The 26695-nt window shown below is 36.6% G+C and overlaps 1 protein-coding gene across 4 annotated transcripts in view; it reads left to right on the top strand.

Moving 5' to 3' along the window:
- Positions 1–26695, top strand: part of knockout (Stork-head domain-containing protein knockout) — a 212039-nt gene that overhangs the window by 87718 nt on the left and 97626 nt on the right. The window contains exon 3 of one of the 4 annotated variants that reach the window (XM_074171115.1): positions 18408–18448. The exons of the other annotated variants lie outside the window; for them this stretch is intronic. The gene's annotated coding sequence lies outside the window, so the exon portion shown is untranslated. The remainder of the gene's footprint in view (positions 1–18407; positions 18449–26695) is intronic. 4 annotated transcript variants of the gene reach the window in all.

Here is a 26695-nt window from a genome sequence, read left to right as displayed (position 1 = left end):
GCTCTGACAGGATCTGGAAGTCGTCTACTGGTTGATGGGTGCAGTTAGTTTCCTGAAGCTATGGAAAAATGGGTTCCTGTCATATGTGACATGGGTCACAGGTGACCTTCTTCGGCACCCACACATTTTGTGTGGTTTACCCATTTACTTACTGAAGTAATCGAGTAACTGAACCCTCTATTTTTTTTGGAGAGAACACAAGCACTACAGGAAAATCCTCAAGGCACTCTAAAAGCGTTGCCTGTGCGAAATTAGCGATTCACATTAGATTTGAATCGCTGAAGATTAAATCCATTTGGAAAAACGTTCTCAGGAAGTCACTTGAACACCTTCCGTGAAAGTATCTATAGAAGAGAGACAAATCTCTTTCTTCGATGCTCCGGGCTATCAAGGTTGCACGTGATGTTCAGGTCTTTTCCGGATGGAATCCAGTAGCTTCAGGGTATGCTTAGCGGTAGAGCTCTGAACATGAGAGCAATACTCCAAGGAAGGTACGATCTGAGCTTTATGAAATATCAACGGTTGCTGAGGTCTGTACAGTTTTCTGGTTCGGAACAGTCCAAACTTTTGAGAAGCAGCCTTTGTGATTCCAGCGACATGACTGTACCAAGACATATGGTGTCCATTTCAACCCCCAACAAACTTATCGAAGCAGTAAGCTGAATTGTCTGTCCTGCCATTATTATATCCGGTTCGGAGGCATTTATCTTTTTGGAGGAAACCGATGCCTGGGTTTTCGGGGTTTTTGGTGGTATTGAGTTGAACCTGGTTACTTTTACCCCAATTGGATCCTCATTAAGATATGCAACCTCATGCTGCCGGTGAAGATATGCCTCCGTAGCCGATGTCCGGGAATCCAAATGGAATGACCATACAAGTATGCTGTCGTCCGCAAAGCAGTACATTGGATTCTTGGTCATTTCCAATAAGTCGTTGATATACAATAAAACGAGGATTGGGCGAATATGGATCCTTGAGGAACACCAGCGTTGATGGTGAGAGTATTCGAGATATATCTATATCGAAGGCCATTTGCAGGGAACAATTGTTTTTCAATATCTGAACTCTTTGGTTTGATTATGCCTTCCATTCATGATTATCACTCAAATCTTCAGTTTTACTCCTATAACCTCGATTCGGAATATCAAGTTACATTCCGGAACATTTTTCAAACGTGTTCAACTGTTTTTGCAGCAACAGATCCATGAAACGTGTCTCAATCGAATTATAATTGTTGTGAAGGAAACATTTAACACGATTCTTGTCAATCATCTTTCTCATTTCCTGTTTTGTAATTGAAACATTTTATGGTTATGATAATAATGATGAAGTTTTAGTCGTTCTTGGGGTCATGTGGTCTTCAAGGAAGAAAACGGGGTGGTGCTATAGTAGTAAAAGTAGAAGGTATATATTTTGGAGTGAGAAGAGTTGTCACAGTTCTGTTTGGAACAATTTATAGATAATGCAGGAAGGTATTTTGTTTGAAATATATTTTGGAGGGCTACTTAACAAGTAATAACTGAATATCGATGCTGTGAATGGATACCCTTCTATTGTTGAGAAAATATTCACGACAAAGGTAATTTATAAATTTTGGATATTTTTTAAAAATCTCAAGAATTATTGAATCATGATTTTCATCTACATAAGTAATAATTAGGATCAATTCTTTTTTTTCCAAATTTCACTCTACATCTTGTGGAAGAGATTTTTTTAGAGAACTCAATGTTTCTAGGTTTTCAACCTTCTACGATATAAAAGGTAAACGGGTAAACGGGTCTTTCAACAGGGACTTTCGAACTCTGACAATTGATAATAATAATAATATCGTTTATTATGCATAAAAAATTCATTTATACATAAAAGAAAAAGGGTTACCCAAAGGCTATCTACCACCCCAAAATTTATACAGTGGATGTAAGAAAATAATTATAAAAATACTTATTTACTATCATAATAATGATAGAGGAGAGAAAAAAATAATAGACCATATAGTTGTTAATAACTCTTAATATTCTTAACATAATTTTGGTCAATTTAACAATTTCATTGCACTACCATACATTGAATTTCAAATTTTTCAAATTAGCACTGAGCCTATAGATGTACTTGACAATGTGATAAGTAAGTGGGGTAATCAAAAACAAACACTGAGAACACCAAGGGTCCTAAAATACTTCCCAGCGGTACACCTGAGATTGTTTATTTTAGGGATGAACATGAGTAATCATCCAGTCTCACTCTCATGTCTGTGAGAGTGTGCAGAATAATCCGAGGCAGTCGAATTCGCGTTTACAAGAAATCAGCCTTTCGCAGACCAAAACTTGGCGAATTTTGCGTCATGACTTGGGCCTGGACATCAACGACATGTGTTTTCAACAGGACGGCGCTGGTGCCACACATCTCATACCACATTGGATATTCTGCACGAGTGATTTGAGGGGAAGGTCCTTTCACGTGGAAATTATGTGAACTGTCCACCGAGATCGTGCGATTTAAGCCCGTTAGATTTTTTTATGGGCTTTTCCTAAGTCCCAGGTGTATGCGAATGAGCCTCAAACCACAGCGGTCCTCAAATCAACATAACCCATGTCATCGGTCAAATTCAGCCTGATTTATGCGCTACAGTCATGGAAAATTGGACGGACATTGGAACGATATTATATTCCACACATGATGGCATCAATCGGCCTTTGAACGATGATACCTCAACAGAGTGTAATAAGTTAGTAACTTCAAGAAAAAATATTAATCTCAGCTCTCTTAAAATGGATGATGTTTTGAATTTTTTTTCCATTCCTTAAACCTGAAACGTCAATCTGTCTAATCGTCAGGTAGTGATAAGGGTTTGTGACTTGACGCCAGGGTCTCAATCTGCCTATGCAGAATGAGATCGGGAGCCTTGCAGAGACCAGCGATGAGACCTGGGAGTAGGCAGATTGAGAATCCAGCGTCAAGTCACAAAACTTTCAGGTCTAAAATGAGTGGATCTATTCGACCCTTCACTCTTACAGCGTGTCACTAACTGAGAAATAGTCAGATTGAGACCTCAATGTAGTTATACCTCTTTGAAAATGGCTCCTAAGTAGAATAATGACTTCCCTCCCAATGTAAGAGAATTAAACCTACTCATTGGAGGGAAAATTGTATATTTGTAGACGTGTCGAAAGCTTTCGACACTGTTAGTCATCGTCTCCTTTTGCAGTCACTGGAAGATATTGGTGTCAGAGGAATCTGCTTGCAGCTCTTCAAGAGCCTATCTAAATAATAGAACTCAGCCAGTAAATGTTGATGGTGTACTCAGTGACGTAAAGCCGATTGACTATGGAGTACCGCAAGGTACAGTCCTAGGGCCTATATAGGGCCTCTATATATATATATATATATATATATATATATATATATATATATATATATATATATATATCAATGGAGGATTGTTCTCAATGAGATGCTCAGGGGATATAATTGAATTTGATGATGACACAGCTATATTTTATAAATTTGATAAGTGGAAGAATCTGAAACTTGAAACTGAACACGTTTTCGAAATTATAAATAAATGGTTCGAGCACAAACTACTTACAATCAACACAGACAAGACTTATTACTTACCGTTTAGCTGTAGCTCGCCTGGACTTTCCGATTTCCAAGAATTGAAAATAGAAAGCGCCACTGAAAAATTTACCATACTACCTGTAAAAAAAATTAAATACTTGGGAATCATCATTGACTATCGCTTAAAATGGGATCTTCACATAACATACGTATTGAAGAAACTAAGAATCATTCTATTCAATGTTATACCATGCATTAGTAGAAAGCCATCTACGCTATGGGATTCTAGCATTGGGTGAGGCTCTAATGACGCACATAAACCAATTAGAAGTAATACAGAGGAGATATACTCTACAAACCTCAGATATCCTTCTAACAAACTTTATTCTGACTCACAGATCTTAGACCTGAGGCAGTTATACTTCTTCATAACAAGTATTAAACATTTTTTCGAAAATGTTTTTTTGTGATGCCTTTGTTTTTTTACCCTGCTACTTTATAATATTTATGTTATAATATTTATGTTGTGATCATTATGGTGAATAAACTTATTATTGTTATATTATTATTATTATATTCAGCTGCACATTTCAGCTGCACAGTTCATAGATTTGGTGATTTCTTATTGGACTTAAAAAGAGCTCCCTTAACTACCTTTCAGTAGAAGATTTCCTCTGGAAAATACGTCGAAAGTGACTATAAAAATGAAAATTGTGCTAGTTTAGTTCCTTGCCCTGGCTTGCACCTTCTGTGAAAGTGACAGGATGAATAACTTATCAGAACTGTTGACTTTTATACGAACGGATTACCTTCATAATTGCAATGTTACGAAGCAGGAAGACCGCCTAATGCTTATTTCGATCACCCGAGGATAGGAAGTCACCTGTTACAGAGAATTTCACACATCTGGTGGTCTATAAATGATACACAAAAGCAATTGCCAAGCCCGTTTGGATTTCAATAAGTAAATGTTCTGTGTAAGAATTCACTGATGACCATCAAGGCCATTTACGTGTATATCATCAAAGGAGAAATTACTCTGGAAACGCGATCATTAACGATTCTTCGTACTTTCTAATGTGGGGGAGTTCGACTATTTGGCCTCACGCGGCAGCTAAGATATTTCTATAGACCTGCTGTTGGATCTTGGGTGGGATACCGATGTAAACAAACACTGGTAGTCTTGGTAAATTAAACATTTTACCAGGCTGGTCCCAGAAGTACACGGCCTGTCCTTGAGATGGCGGTAATTTTTTGAAAAATATCACGGTATTAGAAAGTACACAATTTTTAAAGCATATGTTTCAAGTTTGAAGACGCTGCGTTGTTTAGTATTCTACTCTCAGTGAGTCTGCTTCTTCGTTTACAAAAGTAAATGACCAAAATTAATGAATTAAAGTTTCAATTGCTACCTCATGTACCCCATTCGCCAGATTTAGCATCCTCGGGTCATTTTCTGTTCCCGAACTTAAGAAAAAGGCTCGGTGGTCGAAGATTTTCCAACGATTTTGAGGAGCAAAATAGTTCTTATTATAACTTATTGAATATTGCTGGAAAAGTGTATAGAGCTGCAAGGAGGTTATGTTGGAAAATAAACACATTTTTGCCAGAATTTTTGTGTTTTCTCTGTTGGGCCGGACACCTCCGTGTTAGGAATCACCCATTAAAAGGTAAGACCTCGTTATTCCATAGCTCGCACAAGATTCGACTTTTGAGAGTTGTCGTGCGTAGGGGGGTAACAGCTGGTTGATGGAAAAACAGATTTTAACTTCTGGGGCCACCTATGGTAGAAAGAAGGCTTCAATATACTCCTAATGACACTAGCAATAAAAGTTGACAATAGATACCCCCTCCTTCTAATTTATAATAAAATATTATAGATGATATCTGTTTTGTTTTGAACGGCGATATGAAATATTTGTTCTTCCTGCAACTCTTCTATACCAGCATTTGGCATGTTCTCTGCTACTCTTATATTTTGATACTCCAAACTACTTTCTTCTCTTTTTGATTTTCGAATTTGAGCGTTGCTTCTTCTATCAAAATTTTGTCCTCTTGAGGTTTCAAATGACGACTTGGAACTGTGGATACATTCTTGTTTGGAAATAGTATGAAAGCAGAATCAAATGCACATCCTCTCCGTAGTCCCCACATCGTACTCCTTTGAGATATACCATTCCACATTTGTCTTTCCCGAATTTCATACCGATATTTTTTTTTCAACGTAGTGTGCGCTGGTCAGGCCCTATCCCCCGAAGCCCCGATACATTCGGGAGGGCGTCACGAACATTTATACCCATCACGTGACTGCGGTAGACAAAGGTGTTGAAGACACCATCCTGGCAAGCCATGATGAACCCCACAGTTTCCGACTTCAGCCCACTCGACCTGAGGAAAGCGAAAGTCAGGCGCTTTGATAAGCCAAGGTATCCGATGTTATTGAAGAAGACCTCATGCATTGGCTTATCCTTGTGTTTCCTCAGAAGTGAGGTGATCTCTACGGCTTTTACATGAGCATTTTGCTGAACGGGTTCCAACTCGGTGACAGAGTTGTGGTCACCTCGTTCAGTGTCGAAAACTAAACCGAGTTCATCAGCTGCTCGGGCAGCTGCCCTAAAGAGAAATGCTCCAAATTCTGCTCTCTCATGGCCACGGACCATGCAGAGAAGGGGATCCGAATTCCTGACGACTTTACAGGCTATATCCAGTACAATTCTGTCATGTAGACACTCCAAACTAAAAAGTCCACGGCCTCCCTGTTGTCGGGGGAAGTACAACCATGGAACGGACAATTTGGGTTGCAAACTCCTACAGAGATGCATCATTTTTCGGGTCTTCACGTGGAGTTGATACAGCTCCTCCCGAGTCCACTTCACTACTCCAAACGAGTAGAGTAAGATTGGAACGGCAAGCATATTTGTTGCAGCAACTTTGTTCTTCCCTGGCAGTTCCGATGACCAGATCTGTCGAAGTTTGTGCTGATACTTTGGAACGGCAAGCATATTTATTGCAGCAACTTTGTTCTTCCCAGACAGTTCCGATGACCAGATCTGTCGAAGTTTGTGCTGATTCTTGCCGCGGAGAGAGTTCTTCACTGCTGTTACCTCTTGTGTTCCTACGTCATCCAAATGGTGTAGGATGCTTCCATCTACGAGCTGCACATCCTCTCCGTAGTCCCCGCATCGACCTCTTTTGAGATGGACCATTGCACATTTGTCTATCCCGAATTTCATACCGATAGCATTTTCATACCGATATTATAACTGTTATTATTATTATTATTATTATTATTATAGTAGCAGTAAAATATAAGTGAATATTTAGCATGTCCTCGGATGAACTTTGTTGCAGTTTTGGCGTATGAAAGAAATGATTTCGATGAAGACGTTACTTATTCCCAAAAGAATAAAGCAATATTTTTCAATAATAAGGACAGAAATTAGTTAACGTCAATTCACATGGAATATATACTCCCCCACAGGTTCCTGGAATATGACTGTTTTCGCCAAAAATCTTTAAGTAAGATCTTCTGTGTCATCGGTCTTGGCACAGTGCATCAGTCAAATATTATTCTGGTATGTGCACGATCGACCACCTCACGCTAATTATGCCGATCATGATTAGATGGGATTAATTCCAGTGTTACTTAAAAGGAGAGAGATCTCGTTCGCGGTGACCTATGACTTTAGAAGGAGCGATTTCTAAGGATTCCGGCAAAAATCGGTCGGTGTACATTGGATTGATGGCACCGCGCCTCTTTTTTGAATTTATTGCGCATCTCGCTCGAGAGACGACGATCGATTAATTAAAATCACTGTAATTCGTACTGTCCTGATGGGATTCGTGATTCGCTGGGACTTGGAATGTTAGAGTAGAGTAGGGTAGATTTATTTGATTAAGTTAGATTCAATAAATTTGTAGATCTTGTGGCATAATCATGGTTATCACAATGTTTTGGAAACTTATTCAGAGATATGCGAATTTCCAATAAGAGCAGGAAGGTGTTTCATACCAAACCCCATAAGAAATAACTGACTGGAATAAATAATGCTAAGCCATTTTCAAAGTTTCTTCAGTTGCCTGATAACAAATGGAACAGTTGAACATTTTTGTCACACCATCAATATGAGCAGACCAGTTCAATTGATCGTCCAACGTAAAACCCAATAATTTAATATACTTTCCATGTTGCTCCCTAGTATTTGAAGATATTACTATACATCGAGTTCTATCATCATTCAGGTTGAGCCTATTTGCAGTGAACCAAGTATCTGATAGAGATTTGTTGGATTCTGTTAAAAAAATATGTTTAAAATCTGTTTCTCCGTAACGAATAAATAAACACAGTAGAAACTAGACTAATGTATTTTATTTATTCTATATTCAAATCTGTGAACATTGCGGAATCCTACGTATACGAATATTTTATATATACCTTGTTTTAGCATTAACTTTTGTACATTTCTATATTCTATTATTTTTAATATTTATTTCATGTATACTCTGTAATAATAGCATTTCCTGTAACTGGGTACTCCTGCTGGAAATAAATCGTTTTTTTTCTATCAGATATTTTCGAGATGAGATACTATCAACTCTGGCATCATAATAAGTCAACTTCTGAATGAGAATTGAGTGAAATACACAGACGAAAGCCTCTGTGAGATATGTTTACCTTTATTAAGACATTTAACTACGAATTTGTTCGTTGAACCAACTATAAGATTGTTGAAAGACATAAGAATAGTGTGTTTTGTCTATCGGCAACTATTATAAGAAACAATCTTACAAAAACGCCCGAAGAAGCCATTGTATGGCTATCCAACATTTTACTGTGGTGAATGAAGAAGCAGACTCACCCAGAGTAGAATCCGTTTCAGCTTTTATATTGGTTGGGCTGAAGCCTTTCAAATACAAGTATTGTACCACATAACAAATTTTCACAAATTCGTCAAAAACGTTCGTTATTGATGGCTGCCAAATAAATACCAAACAACGCAGCCTCTTCAAACTTGAATCATATGTATTATGCATGGAATGTGTATTGCATTGAATTTTTGAAAAATTTCTGACTTTAAAAAAATGTTTTATAGATTGTATAGTTTCTAATGCAGTGATAATTTTTAAATACCTACCGCCATCTCTAGGTCAGGCCGGGTACTTCTGGAACTACCCCCGTGGAATGAACTGCATGCATATATTTCCAAATGATCCTGGGTTTTTTGATGAAGTGAGGAAAAGTATTGCTCTCCACCCGATAAATCATCCGGAAAAATGTTCACAAATTTTTAGATTTTCTTCACCAGCTTGTGGTAGATACACCTACTGCTGTGGCGTATGAATCGAGTGCACTTTGAGAGATGAACGTCACCGATAAGCGTTGCTGCAATCAAGCCGAAACTTTCAAGGAAACGGTTCCGCCGTTTTGTAAACGATCCAAGTAGGTGTACTTTGATGGTATCGCGTGTTTGTACGATTAGGAAGCGGAAACTGAAAAACGAAACTGGAGGTTTGTTGCAATCCGAGATCTTTCATTCTCGAATCGCCGAACCAGCTACTCTTGATGTCTGTTCGAAATGTTCGATTGTAAATTGCGGTAGAGATGAAATTAAGTGGAAATGTGAGAGGGGTATTGAATTATATATCGTAATTTCTCAGTCGACTAGACACAACTCTACGGAGAGATAATATACCGCAAGGATCATCTGGGTTCAGTCTGGTCGATCTTCTCGTATTACTCCGGTGTTATGTTTTGAAGAAATATTTTCAAATTTTACATATATGCCTGTTACACCACAATTGTGATATCGGATCATAATCCCAATAACTTCGGCAAATGTATTTGAGTACGGTACTATGAACACTATGAATACACCGACTCGTTACTTGATGAAACTTATTTATTAACCCTACTTGATAATAATTATACAATTTTCAAACTGAATTTCATCAAGGATTATTGGAAAAGAAGGGTTTTGCAGTTCTACTTCATCTATGTATATGTCATAACCATATACCCACGATTCGTCACCAATCATGACCCTTTAAAGCAAATCTGGATCGCCGTTGATGTCATCCAACAATTCCTGAGGGATACTTATGCGACGGTTTTTTCGACATTCATTCGCTCATTTAATTTAGTCCCAGCTATAGGACTCTTGTTTGAATTGATGGTGGTATACTTTTACGAGCTAGGAAAAGTCACAAACTTTTTTTGGAATGTGCTTTCGATAATGAGTGCATTAAACCATCAGAATCTACATAATTTTTGGAAACTTGGATCTGTCGATCTGTGAAAACATCTAAACAAATTTTTATGCTATGCTACAATTAGAAGGAACTCTAGATGCCATTTATTATGCCTTGATCAATTCTAACTTATCGTGTAATATAACTTCATGGGGAAGTAGTAGCGATATCAATCGAATTTCTATTTTACAAAAATGAGTATCACTTTTGATTAACGGCCTAAAGTGGGATGAATCCTAATTTTGATACATATGGGTGTACACACTCACTATACATACAATAATAATAATAATAAGTCGGAAACTGAGGGGTTCATCATGACTTGCCAGGATGGTGTCTTCAACACCTCAGTCTACCGCAGTCGCGTGATGGGTATAGAGGCTCCTGACATAAGGTGCAGGGCCTGCCGCGAGGCGCCCGACACCCTAAATGCACTTGCTATCAGCATGTCCAGCATATGCGGTATCTATATCCATCGACATAACGCGGCCCTAAGAGTGCTATATTACCATCTACGGCACTCTTACGGTATTGACAATACACCGGTGTTGCCCTACGCTCCGGGGGATATGGAATCCGTTGTGGAATCCGTTGGGAACGAGAAGTGCCGAATTTATTGAAACTATTCGTTCCCCACCCTCAGGCTCATACAAGCTAATAAGCCTGATGTGGTCCTTCTCGAACACCAGAGCAAAACGATATATGTCGTGGAGTTTTCAGCTTATGGTGAGACGAATATCGTCAGAAAAGAGGAGGAAAAACGGATTAAATATCGAGATTTTCTCTTCAAACTCCGCAGACTCTATCCAGATCACTCTGTCAAGATGGTTGTTCTGATTATTGGAATCCTTGGTGGAATGATGTCTCAGCCGCACAAATGCAGAAGCATGTCATTCTTGGCTCACTGCGCTTGCTCAGGGCACAAGATTCTCGGACCCAATGATCACTTACCCCACGGTGTGGAGAGTGGTAATTGGTTGATAATGCTGGCGCGCCCTCCCGAATGTATCGGGGTTCGGGTGATAGGGCGTGACCAGCGCACACTACGAGAAATAATAATAATAATAAGCTCCTTCCCAGCCTGCTAACGAAGTGGTAGAAGTGACAGTTCTATCACCCGATGGCACGGCTGGAGAGGAGACTCGCACCATACGACCAATGGAGACGACAATCAGAACACGCAGGGCGCTCCACAGAATTAGGCCCCCGAAGCCACAAGAACTGGCTTGTTTAGATGCGGAGGTTCATAGTGTTCTGACAGAAGAGGCGTCCAATCGGTTTCCGAATCGGAAGGATGAAATCCCGGCCTCGTATCCAATGTGTGATGGATTACAGGCCTTTCACGTCCGCAGTGCAGCGAATAGCCGCTAAACTACGACGTATCCATCACGCTTTAAGTCAAGGCGTGCTGCTGACCACCAAACAGCACTACCTTGATGGGATATGAATGCTAGTGGCTGCTAAGAAGTCACTAGTGAGGCGAGCGAGAAGTATCGCGGAAAACCTTAGGTTCCGCCAGATACCTTCTCGCTGATTCCAAGAGCCTCCACGTGTTGTGGATAATTTGCCGACCGCTGATTAGGTGGACTCCTTCTGGAAGGATATCTATGAACACCCGTAGCCACTCAACTTGGATACTCCAGCCCTAGCGCAGTTCGAAGCTTTCAACAGAGAACTTCGACAGCCTGAGCTCAATGAACTGCGCCACCCGATAACCCCAGATGATGTTCGAAGAGCCCTTGTGGGTTCCAAGAACTTTGCTGCTCCAGGCCCAGATGGGCTTAACACTTATTGGCGGAAAAAACTACCAGGCACCCACCGCCATCTGGCAAGAGTTTTCAACTCATGGCTGGACGGAGAGCAAGGGGCGGACCGTTCTCATCCTCAAAAGCGGAGATTTGTCGATTCCTAAGAATTACAGACCGAAAACATGCTTGAATTCGTGTTATAAGTTATTTACAAGCATCTTATACACATTAATACTCACCGCAGTTGACCGAGTGTTCGAACGGATATATGAGCAGAGAGGGTCAAAGAGAGGAGTCGCTGGATGTGAAGAGAACCTGCTCATCGATAGATGTGTAACGCAGGACTCGATACAATATAAGCGTAACCTCTCTATTGCCTGGATCGATTACCGTAAGGCATTTGATACAATTTTGCATGAGCTCATCTTGCATTTGCCCAGATGCCTTGCGGAACCCGACAAAATAGTGAGATGCATTGAACAATTGATACCACTTCAGCGAACTCGCGTCACCATAACATCTGGTCAAGCAAGAGTCCAAATAGGGTGGGTCACTTTCAGTAGGGGTGTATTTCAGGGTGATTCCCTCAGTCCCTTTCTCTTCTGTATCTCACTATTGTCATTATCCGTTGCGCTCAGAATGCAGAACAAGTTACTGAATGTCTATAGAGAACAATTCATAATGGAACCAAGAGCACCAAGTCCATCATTTCTTGTATCGTAACAAATTGACAATGCTGTGTGGCAAGTTTCTTGGCTACCATTTATGGTCAGTACTATTAGCGACCACTACTGCCTTCATTGATAGAGGGCTTCATATCTTCTAGTGTTTGCTGATAATTTGTTCGGAGCTATTGGTACACTAAATGAAGTATCGATTTGTTGGTCAGGACATTTTTAAACGTATACATTAAACTAACAATGGTTTATTACATTAGCCCTTATATAGCACCCCTGTAGGTGATATTAGGGGTACTCTGATTGATTGATTGAGTACCTGAATTTACGGTAAATTTTTGTTATGTGGACACCCGGCGATTTTGAAAAAATTTTTGACTGTACTTACGTATTTTGATGCGTAGATTACGAACTCGAAAGAAAAAAGCGGCGCTCTCCCTTATTCAAAAAGTTACGGCCCTTCAAAGTTCAGAAAAGGGAAACTTTTCAGCCTTCTTTTTCACTAAATAAACTATTTAAAAACACAAGCATTTATTCAATAGGTCACCTTTACACCTTATTCCTCCTTCTTTAACACTTTTCACTTCAATAATCAACATTTTTCTTATAAAAATGTTAAAAAATGTACGGAGCTGCTTTTTGGTTACATATCACTGTATTTTACGTTTTTAAGGTTAATGATATGGTTGGTAAGACTGATGTAGTCCATATTCCTAAAGTAATTCAAATGTTTTTTTACTTTAGATCGTAAATTGGTTTTTGGTGGTTTATTACGAATTTGAAATAGTAGGCGACGGCAAATACCAACCGCTTTTTTCTGAAATGTCACTAGTAACTAACCTAGGAATAGAATAATGTCACCAGGAGAGGCATTCGTTTTTAAATTAATTTTTTTATAAGAAAAATGTTGATTATTGAAGTGAAAAGTGTCAAAGAAGGAGGAATAAGGTGTAGAGGTGACCTAGTGAATAAATGCTTGTGTTTTTAAATAGTTCATTTAGTGAAGAAGAAGGCTGAAAAGTTGCCCTTTTCTGAACTTTGAAGGGCATCAAACGCATCAAAATACGTGAGTACAGTCAAAAAATTTTTCAAAATCGCCGGGTGTCCACATAACGAAAATTTACCACTCCAGATTTCTCCAACTTGACCACCTTATCTTTGGCTTTGAAAAGGAAATTAGATAACCTGGCCTGTGGTCGGAATGCCACTTCCACATTGTTTTTTCTGAAGAAAACCGTTCTTTTTCCAAAATATGTTAGAGCTACCCATTTCTTGATTTCATAAACCGAGCATCAGATTAACTGTCATGAAAAAAATGGTTTAATTGTTATGGTTTCATTTTCTTTGTTCCATAATTCAATACTGAAGTAAAACAAGAAAATAAACATTCGCCTTAAGCGATGAGGCTTGTTCTACTTTATTTCTGCAAAAAAGTTCTCATGTACTTTTCAGCAAAACACGTATGAAAAACGACCTCCACTTAGATATTTCGTTGATTATTCTTGTAGTTTCAACCTTGGAACAAGATATTACTCTTCATGCCTGTTCGAGATGGTATCTTAATCGTGTATTTGTTAACCGCGGAGAAGTAAAACAAATGTTTTTGTAATGTTTATTTTTCAATGTTCAACGGTTACATAAGTGAGATATTCATCTGATTTATGAGCACGGGGAACAAACAATAAGGAGAATTTCGTTACTCTGTAAAGGTGACAGACAAGCAGGATGTTCATGAACAAATTTATGAAAAAATATCTGTGTTTTTATAATTTACCAATTTTTTTTTGTATTGGTCTGTTTTAAAAGTTTCGTCTGTCTTTATGAATCTAATTGAAACTGTAATATCTCAAAAATACTCATTCAATCCAATTGAAATAAGCGACATTTGAATCAGTGTACTTTTGCCAACGCTACGTCGGCATAAAATTTTGTGCTCGTGATTCGATAAAGTCGACGAAGGCCGTTTTTGCTTGGTGCTGATTGGCGAAGGTTCTGCCGGTCAGAAAGTTATCAAAGTGTTTGAAAAGTGCTCGATTGGCGAGAGGTCTCGGGAGTATGGTGGGTGAAGCAGAACTTCAACACTCAATATTTGAACGGTGAAAAATGAAACGTACCGACGGGTGTTAGGTGGAGCAGGTTTGAACCTCTTCAGTTGACCAATGCCGACTGCTGCAGCTGCTGACGCAATTTTTGGTACTTTTCGTCGATTTCCTCACAAAAGGACTATGCTGTGATAGTTTGGCCTACTTGCAGAAAGTTATAGTAAATCACAGCAGCTGCTGACCATACAGTTACTAGTGTCTTTTTTGCTAAGTTTTTACCTTTAGAAAGTGCCTGGGAGACTCATCGGTGTCCAATCACTATCCCATGGGAGCTGTCGCCCAGTTCTTCCGCCATCCCAGAATATATGAGTGAATCTTCTGAGCAGTAGAGGATAGAATATTGAATAAATCATTTCACAAGTTGTTAATGAAAAAATTATAGATGAAATGATAACGAAGAATCTTTTATAATTTTTGGGTATGCCCTTAACAAGTTGGGATGGTAAAATAAGTTTTTTTTCTGTTCGAGCTTTCGAACCTTTATTGGCTCTTCATCAGGAAATCTACAATGAATTGATAAAATTGATTTTAATATTGATTTGACGATTTGAAAAACGTGTGAAACGAAGATGAGGTTAGTAATTCCTTTTACTTGCCCTTATTTGTAATAACGACAAACCCCAACCCCAACCCCAACTAACAATTTCGTATTCAATAATAGTTGCGGAAACGTTTCGGAGAAACAAATTATAAAACTACATTTCTCCCAGAAATGTTTTCAATGCGTTTATAAAACTCCTGTAAATAGGAAATTGCCACCGTTTTATAAAACATTATAGTTAGTTTCAATATTTTGTAAGGCCTTTTACAAACACTACAACAAAACAGTTTTATAAACATTTTGGCAGTTACTATAAAATTTGTCTAATACTCTCACTGCACTTCTGCAACATATTCAAGCGCTACCTATAAAATAATCAGAAGACAGTTTTATTAGAGTTTTTTAGTAGTTCCAAGTAGGTGTTATAAAATATAATACAGCCGAAAACGATAACAATAAAATAAAAAAGTCTTGAAAATGTTTTCTTGAAGACGCAAGAAGTAATTTTGTATTGGACACTAGGAAAATATAATTGATATGTCACCAACTGAAAACTAACAAATAGAAAGGTTGAAGCCATTTTAAAATTTCACTTTTGCACTCATAAAACTGTTAAAGACATTGTTTGTGTTTCGAATATTGATATTTTTACTGCAAATGAAGTTTTATTGACAAATATATAGCCAATTATTAGCAAAATTTAAGCGCGCCACTCATTTGTAAATGTTTTCGGTAAAACTATAAATTATACAAAAATTCACTCTGTCGAGGTATTAATTTTCTAGTCACAAACTCAACTAAACAATGTAGTGTTATAATATTTTTGTATTTTTCAGCTGTAAATATCACTATATGTGCGGTATTTCATATTTTCAAACCATCTAATTTCAGTATCCCGGATCGCTATCATTTCAAATGGCGTGTCGTTCTATAAAATAAATTGGTATCAGTAGAAAGCATTTCAACGTATTTTAGCTACTATGTTACCCCTATAAAACTGTAAAGAAACACTTAGTTCTAGGAGTGACCGTATTTCGGCAGAGTCGGACTACATTTAAAGCTGTTGGTTTCTACAAAAGTGCTTGTATGAATGAAGGATTTCTCACATACAGTTTGGATAAATATTATCTGTCGAGATGTTTTGGCTGAAAAGTTTTCTTTCATCGATTATAAAGGCTAAACGACGGGTTTCAACCATTATAATAACCTTTTCCTGTTTTTTGCAAAAAAAATGAAGCACTAGGTTAGGTGGGATAGTTTTGAGTGTTTGTTTAGTATTTCCAATATACAGGACGACTCAAAGCTTCCAGAAAGTTTTTTTTATGGAACACCAAGTCATTTCTTCGTCTATTTGAAGCACCTCGAACTGAATCTAAAACTATTATATACCTACAAATAAATGTTGAAAATGGACGCCATTGAGTTATTATTTATTTTTATTTAAATATTCGGGATACAAACAGAAAAATCCACACATATATATGCATATCGTAGTGTCTAAAATTAAGGATGAATTAAACATATTGAAATTACTTATGGGTTACCTATTCTCAATGAAAATTAAATATTTAGAAGTTGCTGAAGAACTAATTTCCACCACAATATCGATGATGTCCCACTAGAATAACTGAACAAAAATATTGTTACTAAACATAACCAAAATTTTGAAGAATTTTTCAAAGATGTGATTAGGAATCGATGTCAGCTGGTTGTTCTTAAATGCTGCATTTTATTCTTGGTGTTAGCACATATACATATATTAGCAAAAGCAATTTGATTTTATAACAGTTATATTAGTGTTTTTGAATTGTAGTTAATATACCATTCTATAAAATAGTTGGGAAATTATCATTGAAGTGAAAATATGGTAATGGAAATAAAATAGTATCTGAAAGCATTCCAATAAAATAATTTCATTAAAGCTACAGGACAGTCATAAAATAAGCTTGAATTAGTTTTATAACTATCATAAAAATCTGGCAGAAAAGTGTTATAAAACTGCTATATAACAATTTACTTTCATAAGGAAATAAGTTTTATAAGTTAGTTGCAAAAACGTTTCCGTGATAATTTCCTGACTATTTTATAATGGTTTTTTAATTTCATTTCATAAACGTTTCAATGACAAATTTATAAAACACTTTTATTGTCTACAACTGTATTGCGTTCACCAATCATCTAATATTATCAATTAGCATTTTGGAAGTAATTATAAAATACTAATAAAATAAAACTGTTGCAACACCATGGAATTATAAAACAACTTTGCTGGTTGGGACACTCTTGGTAAAAACAACATGAGTATGAAATGATAACACTAGATACTGATTCATATAGCTGATACATTCTTAAAAAAATGGCGAAGGAAAGAGAAATCTTTTTCTTTTTTTCGGTTCACCCGATAAACTGGCATTTACAGAGTAATGGTAAATAGCATCTTTTAATTGCTCAATTTGAATGATTATTAATGATATAAACAGAGAACTGAAACGGCTTTTTTAAATCAAGATATCTTCACTGTTGCATAATACGTTAATCAAAGTAATGAATGTGAATCATGTATATATAATTAAGAGAAATCATTGGGTAACAGTTAATTAATCAAAGGTAGTTCTTCATTAGTATATATGACGAACTTGAATTGAAAAAAATTTACTCGTGTAATCTCAAATTTTTTGTTAACTTCTAAAACACGATTCTGACATTCAATCAAAGACGAAATGCTTTTTCTCAAATTGAGCAGTTGGAATATGATTTGAGGTTGAAAGTCACCTACTTATAGATCTGTTTGAACTACTTCATTTTCAGTTTTTTTCAACAAGTTCCAGTGAAAAAATATTCAAAATCACTTGTTGTTGTAGTAATGAATGAGCTGTGTTGTCACATTGAGAAATTTTCAGAAATAAGAACATTTTCATTGTTGTCTCCGAAGATGTCATACTTGTAATTATTTATTTCTTTTAAACAACTATTTCCTTGGGTGATTATGTTTGTAATTTGTCATATTGTTTATGTTTTGTTTTTCAACTTTCATTTATCAACTTTTTGTCATAATGTTCAGTGACAACTTATAAATGAATTCTTCGAAAAAAAATGTAGAATTTCGCACCTTAACTTGTTAAGTTCGATCTAAAGTGGTAACCTATAATAATAAATGCTAACACTTTCGCTCTGGGAATCGGACTTTAAAAGGTAAGACTTCAGTAATCCTCAGCTCGCATATGTTTCGACTTCTGGGGGTTGTCGTTAGTAGGGGGAGATAACTATTCAACGGAAAAATAGATTTCAACTCATGGATTGCCAGAGGATATTTAATACATATATTTTATGAATTGTTTGAAGTTCCCCAAGTTTTCAACTTGCAATCCAAATTCCTAACTCGGTTCTTAATAATATAGAAATATACTTTTTAATTACCCCTAGTAGTTTTCGTTTTAGTGAACATAGTTTCAATTATTTACTCTGTGTTTCAATTCACAATTTCATGTTTTTCAGATTAGAATACTTTACTATCTTTTCTTTTTTGTTTCAGGTAAATTGATGATTCTGGAAAGTTAACCAGCAACATTATTGGTGAGTTGCAAACTCAATGCAAACCATGGTATTAAGTGAATCTGGTGTACATATCGCTATGACCATTGAATTGAATTATTTCAAAAAGTCGATCATTATAATTGAATTGCAAAACGATTATGTCTATTTCAAAATGTGAATAGCAATAATAGAAAATGAAACTTCGATAAAATTTGCAGTAGTTAGGTTACAAATTACATTTGAATGAGCTTGATTGATAAATATGATTTTCTGTGAATAATTACCGGATGAAATCCTTCAATTGCAAGTGGTGTTTCTACATCCCAAAAGTTGCTGTCGATTTGAAGAAGTTACTTTAAAATCCTATTGAAAAAAGGGAAAAGTGTCATTTATTGCAAATTTATTAGAAATAAAATGTTATAGTAGACTTTGAACTGAAATATATATATATATATATATATATATATATATATATATATATATATATATATATATATATATATATATATATATATATATATATATATATATATATATATATATATATATATATGTATATATTACAATGTAGGTTTTCACGGATGGTAGAATATGATGTGTTGTTTTTCCGGGTGTTCATCCGTTGTGTACTATTCGATAGTCGACGTTTCGCCATCATCTCAGATGGCATTATCAAGACGAGTTACTGCTTCGCTTCGAAAGGTGTAACTGATGTTAGAACCTAACATCAGTTACAACTGGTCAAGAATTTCTTCTCTCCTTACCGCTGCCCTGAACGAACAACAACCATTACCATATAAATGACTTTCAATCGACGAGTTAATTATTGTCAACTTGTTCGCGTTCGTTACGTTATAATCGCATGCATGTGTAATATAATAATTATAATTGGCGCGTTTGTCGTTCCTAAAAAGAAGACGATTGTTTTTACAGAGCTTTGACCCCGAGAACTCGCGCCCTCGCAAACAAATTCCGCGGGTATCTTGATACCGAGGCAGGTGAGTTTCACTGGCTCGTTCAAGTATCATACAAACAAAACATGCGATTACCTGTTGCGACGTGTGCGATTTCTGATGATGGAAACATCAGCGTCACGCGCTGAGGCGTTATTGGTTTTGTTACGCCTAAACGAACCCTTTCATAACAAATAAATCGAAGTACACCTTTGCACTAATCTTAACTAACCTAGTCTTTTGATGCACTGTTTAGAACCTTTGGTGAAGTAATGAATATTACTGGAGTTCTTTCCTAACACCAAATTGTTAGTTTTACCACCTCGACACGTGTTTCGATCACAAAGTGATCATTTTCAAGAGGAAGATTAGCCAAGTGATCATCTCACCAAGTGATCATCTTCCAAGTGAAGATGATCACTTGGTGATCGAAACACGTGTCGATGTGTTAAAAATAACGATTTGGTGTTGGGAAAAAACTCCAGTAATATTTTTTAACCTAGTCTTATTTCTGCAACTCGATGCTCTTGTAAATGCATGTCGTCAGGGTGATCCAAAAAAAAAAACGTGATGTCATATGTAAAGTCAATTTCTTGCAAATTGTAGCCTCTATAGAATTCAATCGAGACCTATTTAACGCCTTATTTCCCGATGGGGATTAAATCAAATAGGTGAATGAATGACATTATGTCATCGATGACATAAGCAGATCAAGCTTATTCCGTGACATTAAAAATCGTAATTCATGAATGAACTGTGTGTATTTTCTATAATGTTATCCAATTTGGTACTGAAGAGCCTTGGGGCAAGTGTCTTAAGGCGAAACATCGGTGTATACCAGTGAGGGTGACAGTGTTCCATGTAAGTGCAATTTATTACCATTCATTTAAAGTAGAATTCATGTGAATGTTATCTGATTTGTATTCCACAACGAATGTTTGAAATATAAACTGAGTAGAGAAAAGTATCTTCTGTATAATTCAGTGTTCATATAGAAGTATTTGTTTCGATAGAATTTTTTTCTTTCGTGTAATTCAATGTTTATATGAAAGTAGTTGTTTCAAGTTTGTGTCTGAAAGTTACTTCTTTCCATGATCTACACATCCATCTATAGAGTTACTCTATTTAGAATTGATTACTTCCTTCCTTTCCTTGGAAGATTCCCTCATCCTTGTTTTTTGTATCAAGATGGAGTAGTAGAAAGCCAAAAACATACTTGTCTTATTACCTCATCAGCACTTTTCCAAAACACCGCAAGACATACAATCCAACATAGTGTACAAGTCGAACTGTGAAAGCTGTCCCAAATGATATGTTGGTCAAACAAGACGTTACCTTAAAACGCAGGTTTCAGAACACATATGAATCTCTGAGGAACTAAATATCCATAACCACACAACCCTTGAACACGACTTAGAGCTTCCGACTATTGTAGACGTTCAACCATATTTGTCCAAGAGACGTTTTAGCGAAATGATATATATCCTCAAACACGATAGTGTTGAAGAAGAGATATCGATGGCCTCAATATCGCAAACCTCAATTTGATCAGTGATATACCCGAATAATTGTTTTTTTTTTTCATTATCATTTTTTCTGTCATTGATTAGGGACAGACACCTTCTTATCAGTATCATAGATAGAGCAATTCGTTTCTTTCATGTCTGTGTGTAGTGCTGTTGTCTCGAGAATTATTTCAGTGTTTTTCATTTTTATGGTGTATCAAATATGTCTGATTATTTCAGAATGATTATATTTTCAACACGAAAAGTTGTTGAAATTACAACAGTTATAAGTTTCGTGGGAGGTATGTTTATTAAAATTTGTTGTTACAGAGCCCTGAAGAAGAATTAAATTAAATTTAAAACGTTGGCAAGAAAACAACTGTTTTTTGAGAAAAATTGATCCTCTTACCCAATTGAAAACTCCTTATACGTACCAAAGTACTTCCTGCTACGGCAATAAGTTTAATTCGCCATTCATCATCTCTATTTACAATTACTTCATTTGCATTAGAAAGTCCTGAAGAGTTATACGAGTAAACGCGGCTGAACGAAAAGCTTCATATTAACATTTCTCCATCGACTATTAAAAGCGATATATATGACTGCAGAGATAACACCGGATTATAATGAGGAAATATTTGTAGCCTCAGATGGCATATAGAAGTTTCCTAATAGGGGACAACGTACTTGTAACGTTATTATTTCTATTCTACCTTTTCTCGCCCAATATAGTGCGAGCTATGTCATTGTTTCGGTGCGACAAAGTAAGGCTTGTCTTATTTTATTGTTATGATGGCGAAAACGCATTCATCTGCCGGAAGAGGCCTGTTTCTAACTCCTCAGGGGGTGGAGAAAGTTCAGGCGACTGAAAAAAAACATATACAAAAATGCCCCGCTGCGATCAACTTTTACTGGGAATATTACTGATGTAATATTCATGAGTCATTTTATTAGATTGAACTGAAATCGCTTATAATACGGGAATCAAATTGAATCAGAATGTAAACTTTCACTTTCATTGTGTGAAAACCCTTTTCTGGGTTTTTTGTCCGTGTTTTGCAGGTTTTTATTACGCGACGTTTCGTGTAATACTGCGGTAGAGTGCCTTCTTTTCTCGGGTCTGTAGATGACTTTAGACTTTCTCTGGTAGTTTTTGTTTGCATCAATATTGGTTTCAAGCCGTGTTTTCCCTTAACGAGCCTTGCTGGGGTTACTTTGGCCATACAACCCAGGAAAGAGATAACAGCCTTCAATCGGGTGGAATCCATCTTTATGAACGCCCGCAGCGACTCAATCTAGACACACCAGGCCTAGTGCAGATCGACGCTTTCAGCAGCGCACAATGAACTGCGCAATCTGATAACCAAGGATCATGTCAGAAGAGTTCTTGTGGGTTCCAAGAACCCTGCTGCTGCTAAAGGCTCGCCTGTTGGTGAAAAAACTAAGTAGCACCTACCGGCATCTGGTCAGACTGTTCTGTTCATGTCTGGAGAACGTGTAGTAGATCCTGGTTTGATTCGTCGAGTGAAAGACCTTTCTAATTCCCTAACTTTAGGATTTTTCGACTCCATATAGGCATCTCATACATGAGTATATACTCCGCAGTTGGAGCATATGTCAGCAAAGGAAGTCAAACAGGAGGTTTGACATTGACATTGACAGATGATTACTCAGAATTCAGTGCAAGTATGATCTCTCAATGGACTAGATCGATGGACTAGATACTTGTTGAGATGCCTTGCGATACTCGTCAAAGTTGTGGAGAACTCACATCATCGAGTGATTTTTTAAGGAAATATAGGATTTGGCTTTCAGAACAACACAAACAATTTTGATAAATTGATGAAATCTTCATTGGAATCGATAAAACGATCAATATATTTTAATATTTGAAGATGATTTAATGCAAATGTTGTCCGCGGCTTCGCTTTAGATGGCCCATGCGCAAGGTCCAATTTTGGCACACTCTCTCCAACATACGACCGGTATTTCACGTATAAATGCTTCAATATTGGCTTCCAGAGCGTCAGTCGTTGCTAGTTTATCCCTGTAGACATGAGCCTTAACATGACCCCATAAGTAATAATCCAAAAGCGTTAAATCAGACGATCTAGGCTGCCAATTGACGGACCCCAAACGTGAGATGAACTGTTCACCGAAGGCGGCTCTTAACTGGGCCATTGTTTGGCGTGCCGTGTTGCATGTAACACCGTCTTGTTGAAACTACATGTTAGGCATGTCCAATTCTTTGGTCAACAAAAAGTCGTCAATCATCACACGGCAGCGCTCTCCATTCACAGTAACGTTCCGACCATTGTCGTCTTTGAAGAAGTACGGCCCGATGATGCCACCGACCCATAATCCACACCAAACAGTGACTTTTTCGGCATGCATCGGTAGCTCTTGCAATGCTTGTGGCTAGTCTTCATTCCAGTTGCGGCAATTTTGCTTGTTAACGTATCCATTCAACCAGAAATGAGCCTCGTCGCTGAACACAATTTTTCGATGAAAATGTGGATCTTCCTCCAACTTTGCCAGCGCCAATTCACCAAATGTTAGACGTTGTGGAAGGTCGTGTGGCTTCAATTCTTGCACCAGCTGTAATTTATAAGGTTTCACACCCAAATCCTTCCGCAAAATTTTCCACGTAGTGGAGTAACAGAGGCCCAATTGCTGCGAACGGCGGCGAATCGACATTTCACGGTCATCACGAACACTGGCGGATACAGTCGCAATATTTTCTTCGGTCCTCACTCTACGTATGCGTGTTGGTGGTTAAATGTCCAATGATGTAAACTGGGTTCTAAATTCAGTCACAAGTTTCCTAATAGTTCCCTCAGTAGGCCGACAAAAGTGCCCATAAATTGGAAGAAGTGCACGATGCACTTTCTTCACCGTCATGAAATTTGATAATAAAATTCAATAATTTGCAAGCGTTGTTCATTCGTGAGTCGATTCATGGTTAAATTATAGAACAAGCTGAAAAAGATAAGAGCAAAAATCACTCATTATCTGGTCAAGCTAGAGTTCAGAGTTCGTCACATTCAGAAGGGGTGTGAGGTAGTCCATTTGTTTTATTTGGATGACCTTGAACTACAAAGGAAGGGATTCTCATCAGTCCTAAAAGGTGGTAGAAAATTATACGCTTGTTCTCGTTTTGCTTTTACTTTTACTCATAATTGTTATAATCATTAGTTCACCCAGATGTCTGGACAAGTTACAAAAAATACACTTAGATGGGATATCATATAAAATATTAACAGTGTGAAATTCACATTCATATATGTATAAATAAATGTTGAAAACTGGTACATGACAATCCTGAGCAAATGTAAAGCATGAAAGGGAAACATTACGTATTATTATGGTTTCATATAAATTATTCACAGTCTATGAGTCACAGTAATATGTGTATGATGAATAAATGAAATTCAGTATTTCATGTAAGTGAAATTTCACCTCTTCCATATACCATACTGTGTAGTAATCCTGTGAATAATGTTAGAGAATCATCTAGATGCATTCAAGGTGGAATTTAATTGATAATTTTTTCTACAATATTCACAAAATTACTGTTAAATTAATATTTTTTTAGGTTTCCTTCCTGTATTAGTGTAGATGTGATAATAATAATAATAATTCTTTATTCTCCAGAAGGACAATACAAGTATTGTATAGGAGTAGTCGTTTATATAAAATTAACAGAACATGATAACATTCAGTTAAATTGTATATAACAAATCAGTAAATTTGCAGGTATTATAGTCGTTCATTTATAGTATAGAATAATTGTGTAACACATATATACATATACAGACATATATATACATATATACATTTATACGCATATATACATATATTCACCCAAATACACAAATAACAGACAAATCATGAAGGATTTACAAATACTTATTATAGTGCCTGATCGACTTTATAATAGCATCTTTCAATTAAAAAATGTTAAAGACATTTTTTAAAATATGTTAAGGTTGACTCTCTCTTACACAGTCTGGTAATTTATTAATTATTTATTATAATGAAGGACCCAGTGAGTTTGGAGAGTTTTTAGGTAATTGGACCCTAGAAAAGGGTATATTCAGCTGATTTTTTATTCTTGTGTCATGTTTATGAATGCTAGATCTGGTTGAAAAACTGTTATAGTTACTACATATATACATACAAACTTCAAAGATAAAGAGTGATGGTAGCGTCATGATTTTACATGTTTTGAATACATCAACACAGCTTTGTCGAGAGGATAGACTAAACATTACTCGGAGTATTCTCTTTTGTGCAACAAATACATCATTAGCTCTCGAAGACCTTCCCCAGAGGAGAATTGATCACGCAATTGATAGAAAACAGAATTCAATTTATTGATTAAGATTTTACAGTGTTCTCCCCAGGAAATATGTTCGTCTATATATAATCCAAGAAATCGGACGGTCTTATCAACTACACTAGCTTCTTTTTGTCTATTGTGAAAGCGTATACATTTTGTTTTATTTGTATTTAGATGAAGTGGTTGGCTCTAAACCACTGAGCCATATCAAAGGATTTTTTTTTACATTTCTGACGTATACAATATTCATCTCTATCTGATACAATAACTGATGTATCATCAGCGTATTAAGCTATCACATATCTTCATAATATCGTTGATATAAAGTATAAATAAGGTAGGTCCTAGGACCGAACCCTGAGGAACACCTACTTCAGAATAATCATTGCACAATGACATATGGTTACCAATAGTGACAAGATTATTACGTTTACTCAAAAAACTTTTTATCCATTCATGAGTGACACCTCGGATACCGTATCGAGATATGTGCATAAGTGTTTTTCTCAGTGAAGAACTTTTTCTGTGGCCAGTATGTATCAGATCTCACTGTTCTTCCTTGAGTCGTGGAGTTGATTGTAGAGGAGCTGTATCAACTCGACGTCAAGACTCAAAGACGACGCAATCATCAAAATGTATATAGAAAATGTTTTTAGGTTAATGGTACCTTTCTACCGTTCAACTGCGTGTTTTGACAACCTAATCGGCAATTTTTTTCAAGAGGTATGAATTGAATCATGCAAAGATTACTGAGCGAAATACTTCTTAAATTCATCTTCTCTTGGCATAATTAATTTTTTTCATGATGAAGATTCTGTTATAAAAATACGACCGCAGCTATTAATTTCAATTTCTTTCTTTCCATGATTAGCCGGTAATGTAACAGTACTTTTTTTTCTTTTTATTGCTAATCCTACTACCGCACAATTTGCACTTGGTTGAACGAATTCTTTGTGTCTCTAATTGGAAAGCCGTGGAAAGGACTAACGAACCGTCCATAATTCGAAAGTCTCGTTATTGACCCTGGAAAATGAAACAGTGTCCGCTATTTGATATTCTATTATCATCTGGGCACGATTTTTTTCAAGGAAAAAACCGTTCGTGAAGATGCGAACAATAGAAGTGTTTATTGCGGAAGAAAAAAATGAATAATTGATGTTTCACGTTTTTGGGTTCGTCTTATTCACTGAAACATATTTTCATTTCGTTCGGGAAGTCACTTACAGATTTTTAGATCCCATCGTCTAGTCATTATTCATTTTTTGCTCCACTTTTAAAAACTTAATCGAGTGCTTCGTGATTTTCATATCAAATAAGAAAAAGTATTATAGAGATCCATACAAGAAATCTATTTCATAAGAATGAACATAAACTACTTGCTTCTGGAGTAAATCATCTCAGTTAGTCCTTTTTATTGAATTAGATTCAGAAATCTTCAAGGAATAACCTTGGAGTGGAATTACTATAACTCCAGAGTGGTAGTAGA

The sequence above is a fragment of the Leptinotarsa decemlineata genome, unplaced genomic scaffold (genome assembly GCF_025532065.1).
Source record: "Leptinotarsa decemlineata unplaced genomic scaffold, Ldec_3_MD MMD2_tig00000008_RagTag_RagTag, whole genome shotgun sequence".
Classification (NCBI taxonomy): domain Eukaryota; kingdom Metazoa; phylum Arthropoda; class Insecta; order Coleoptera; family Chrysomelidae; genus Leptinotarsa; species Leptinotarsa decemlineata.
Note: the sequence above shows the minus strand (reverse complement) of the source record. Positions and strands in the feature narration are given on the sequence as shown.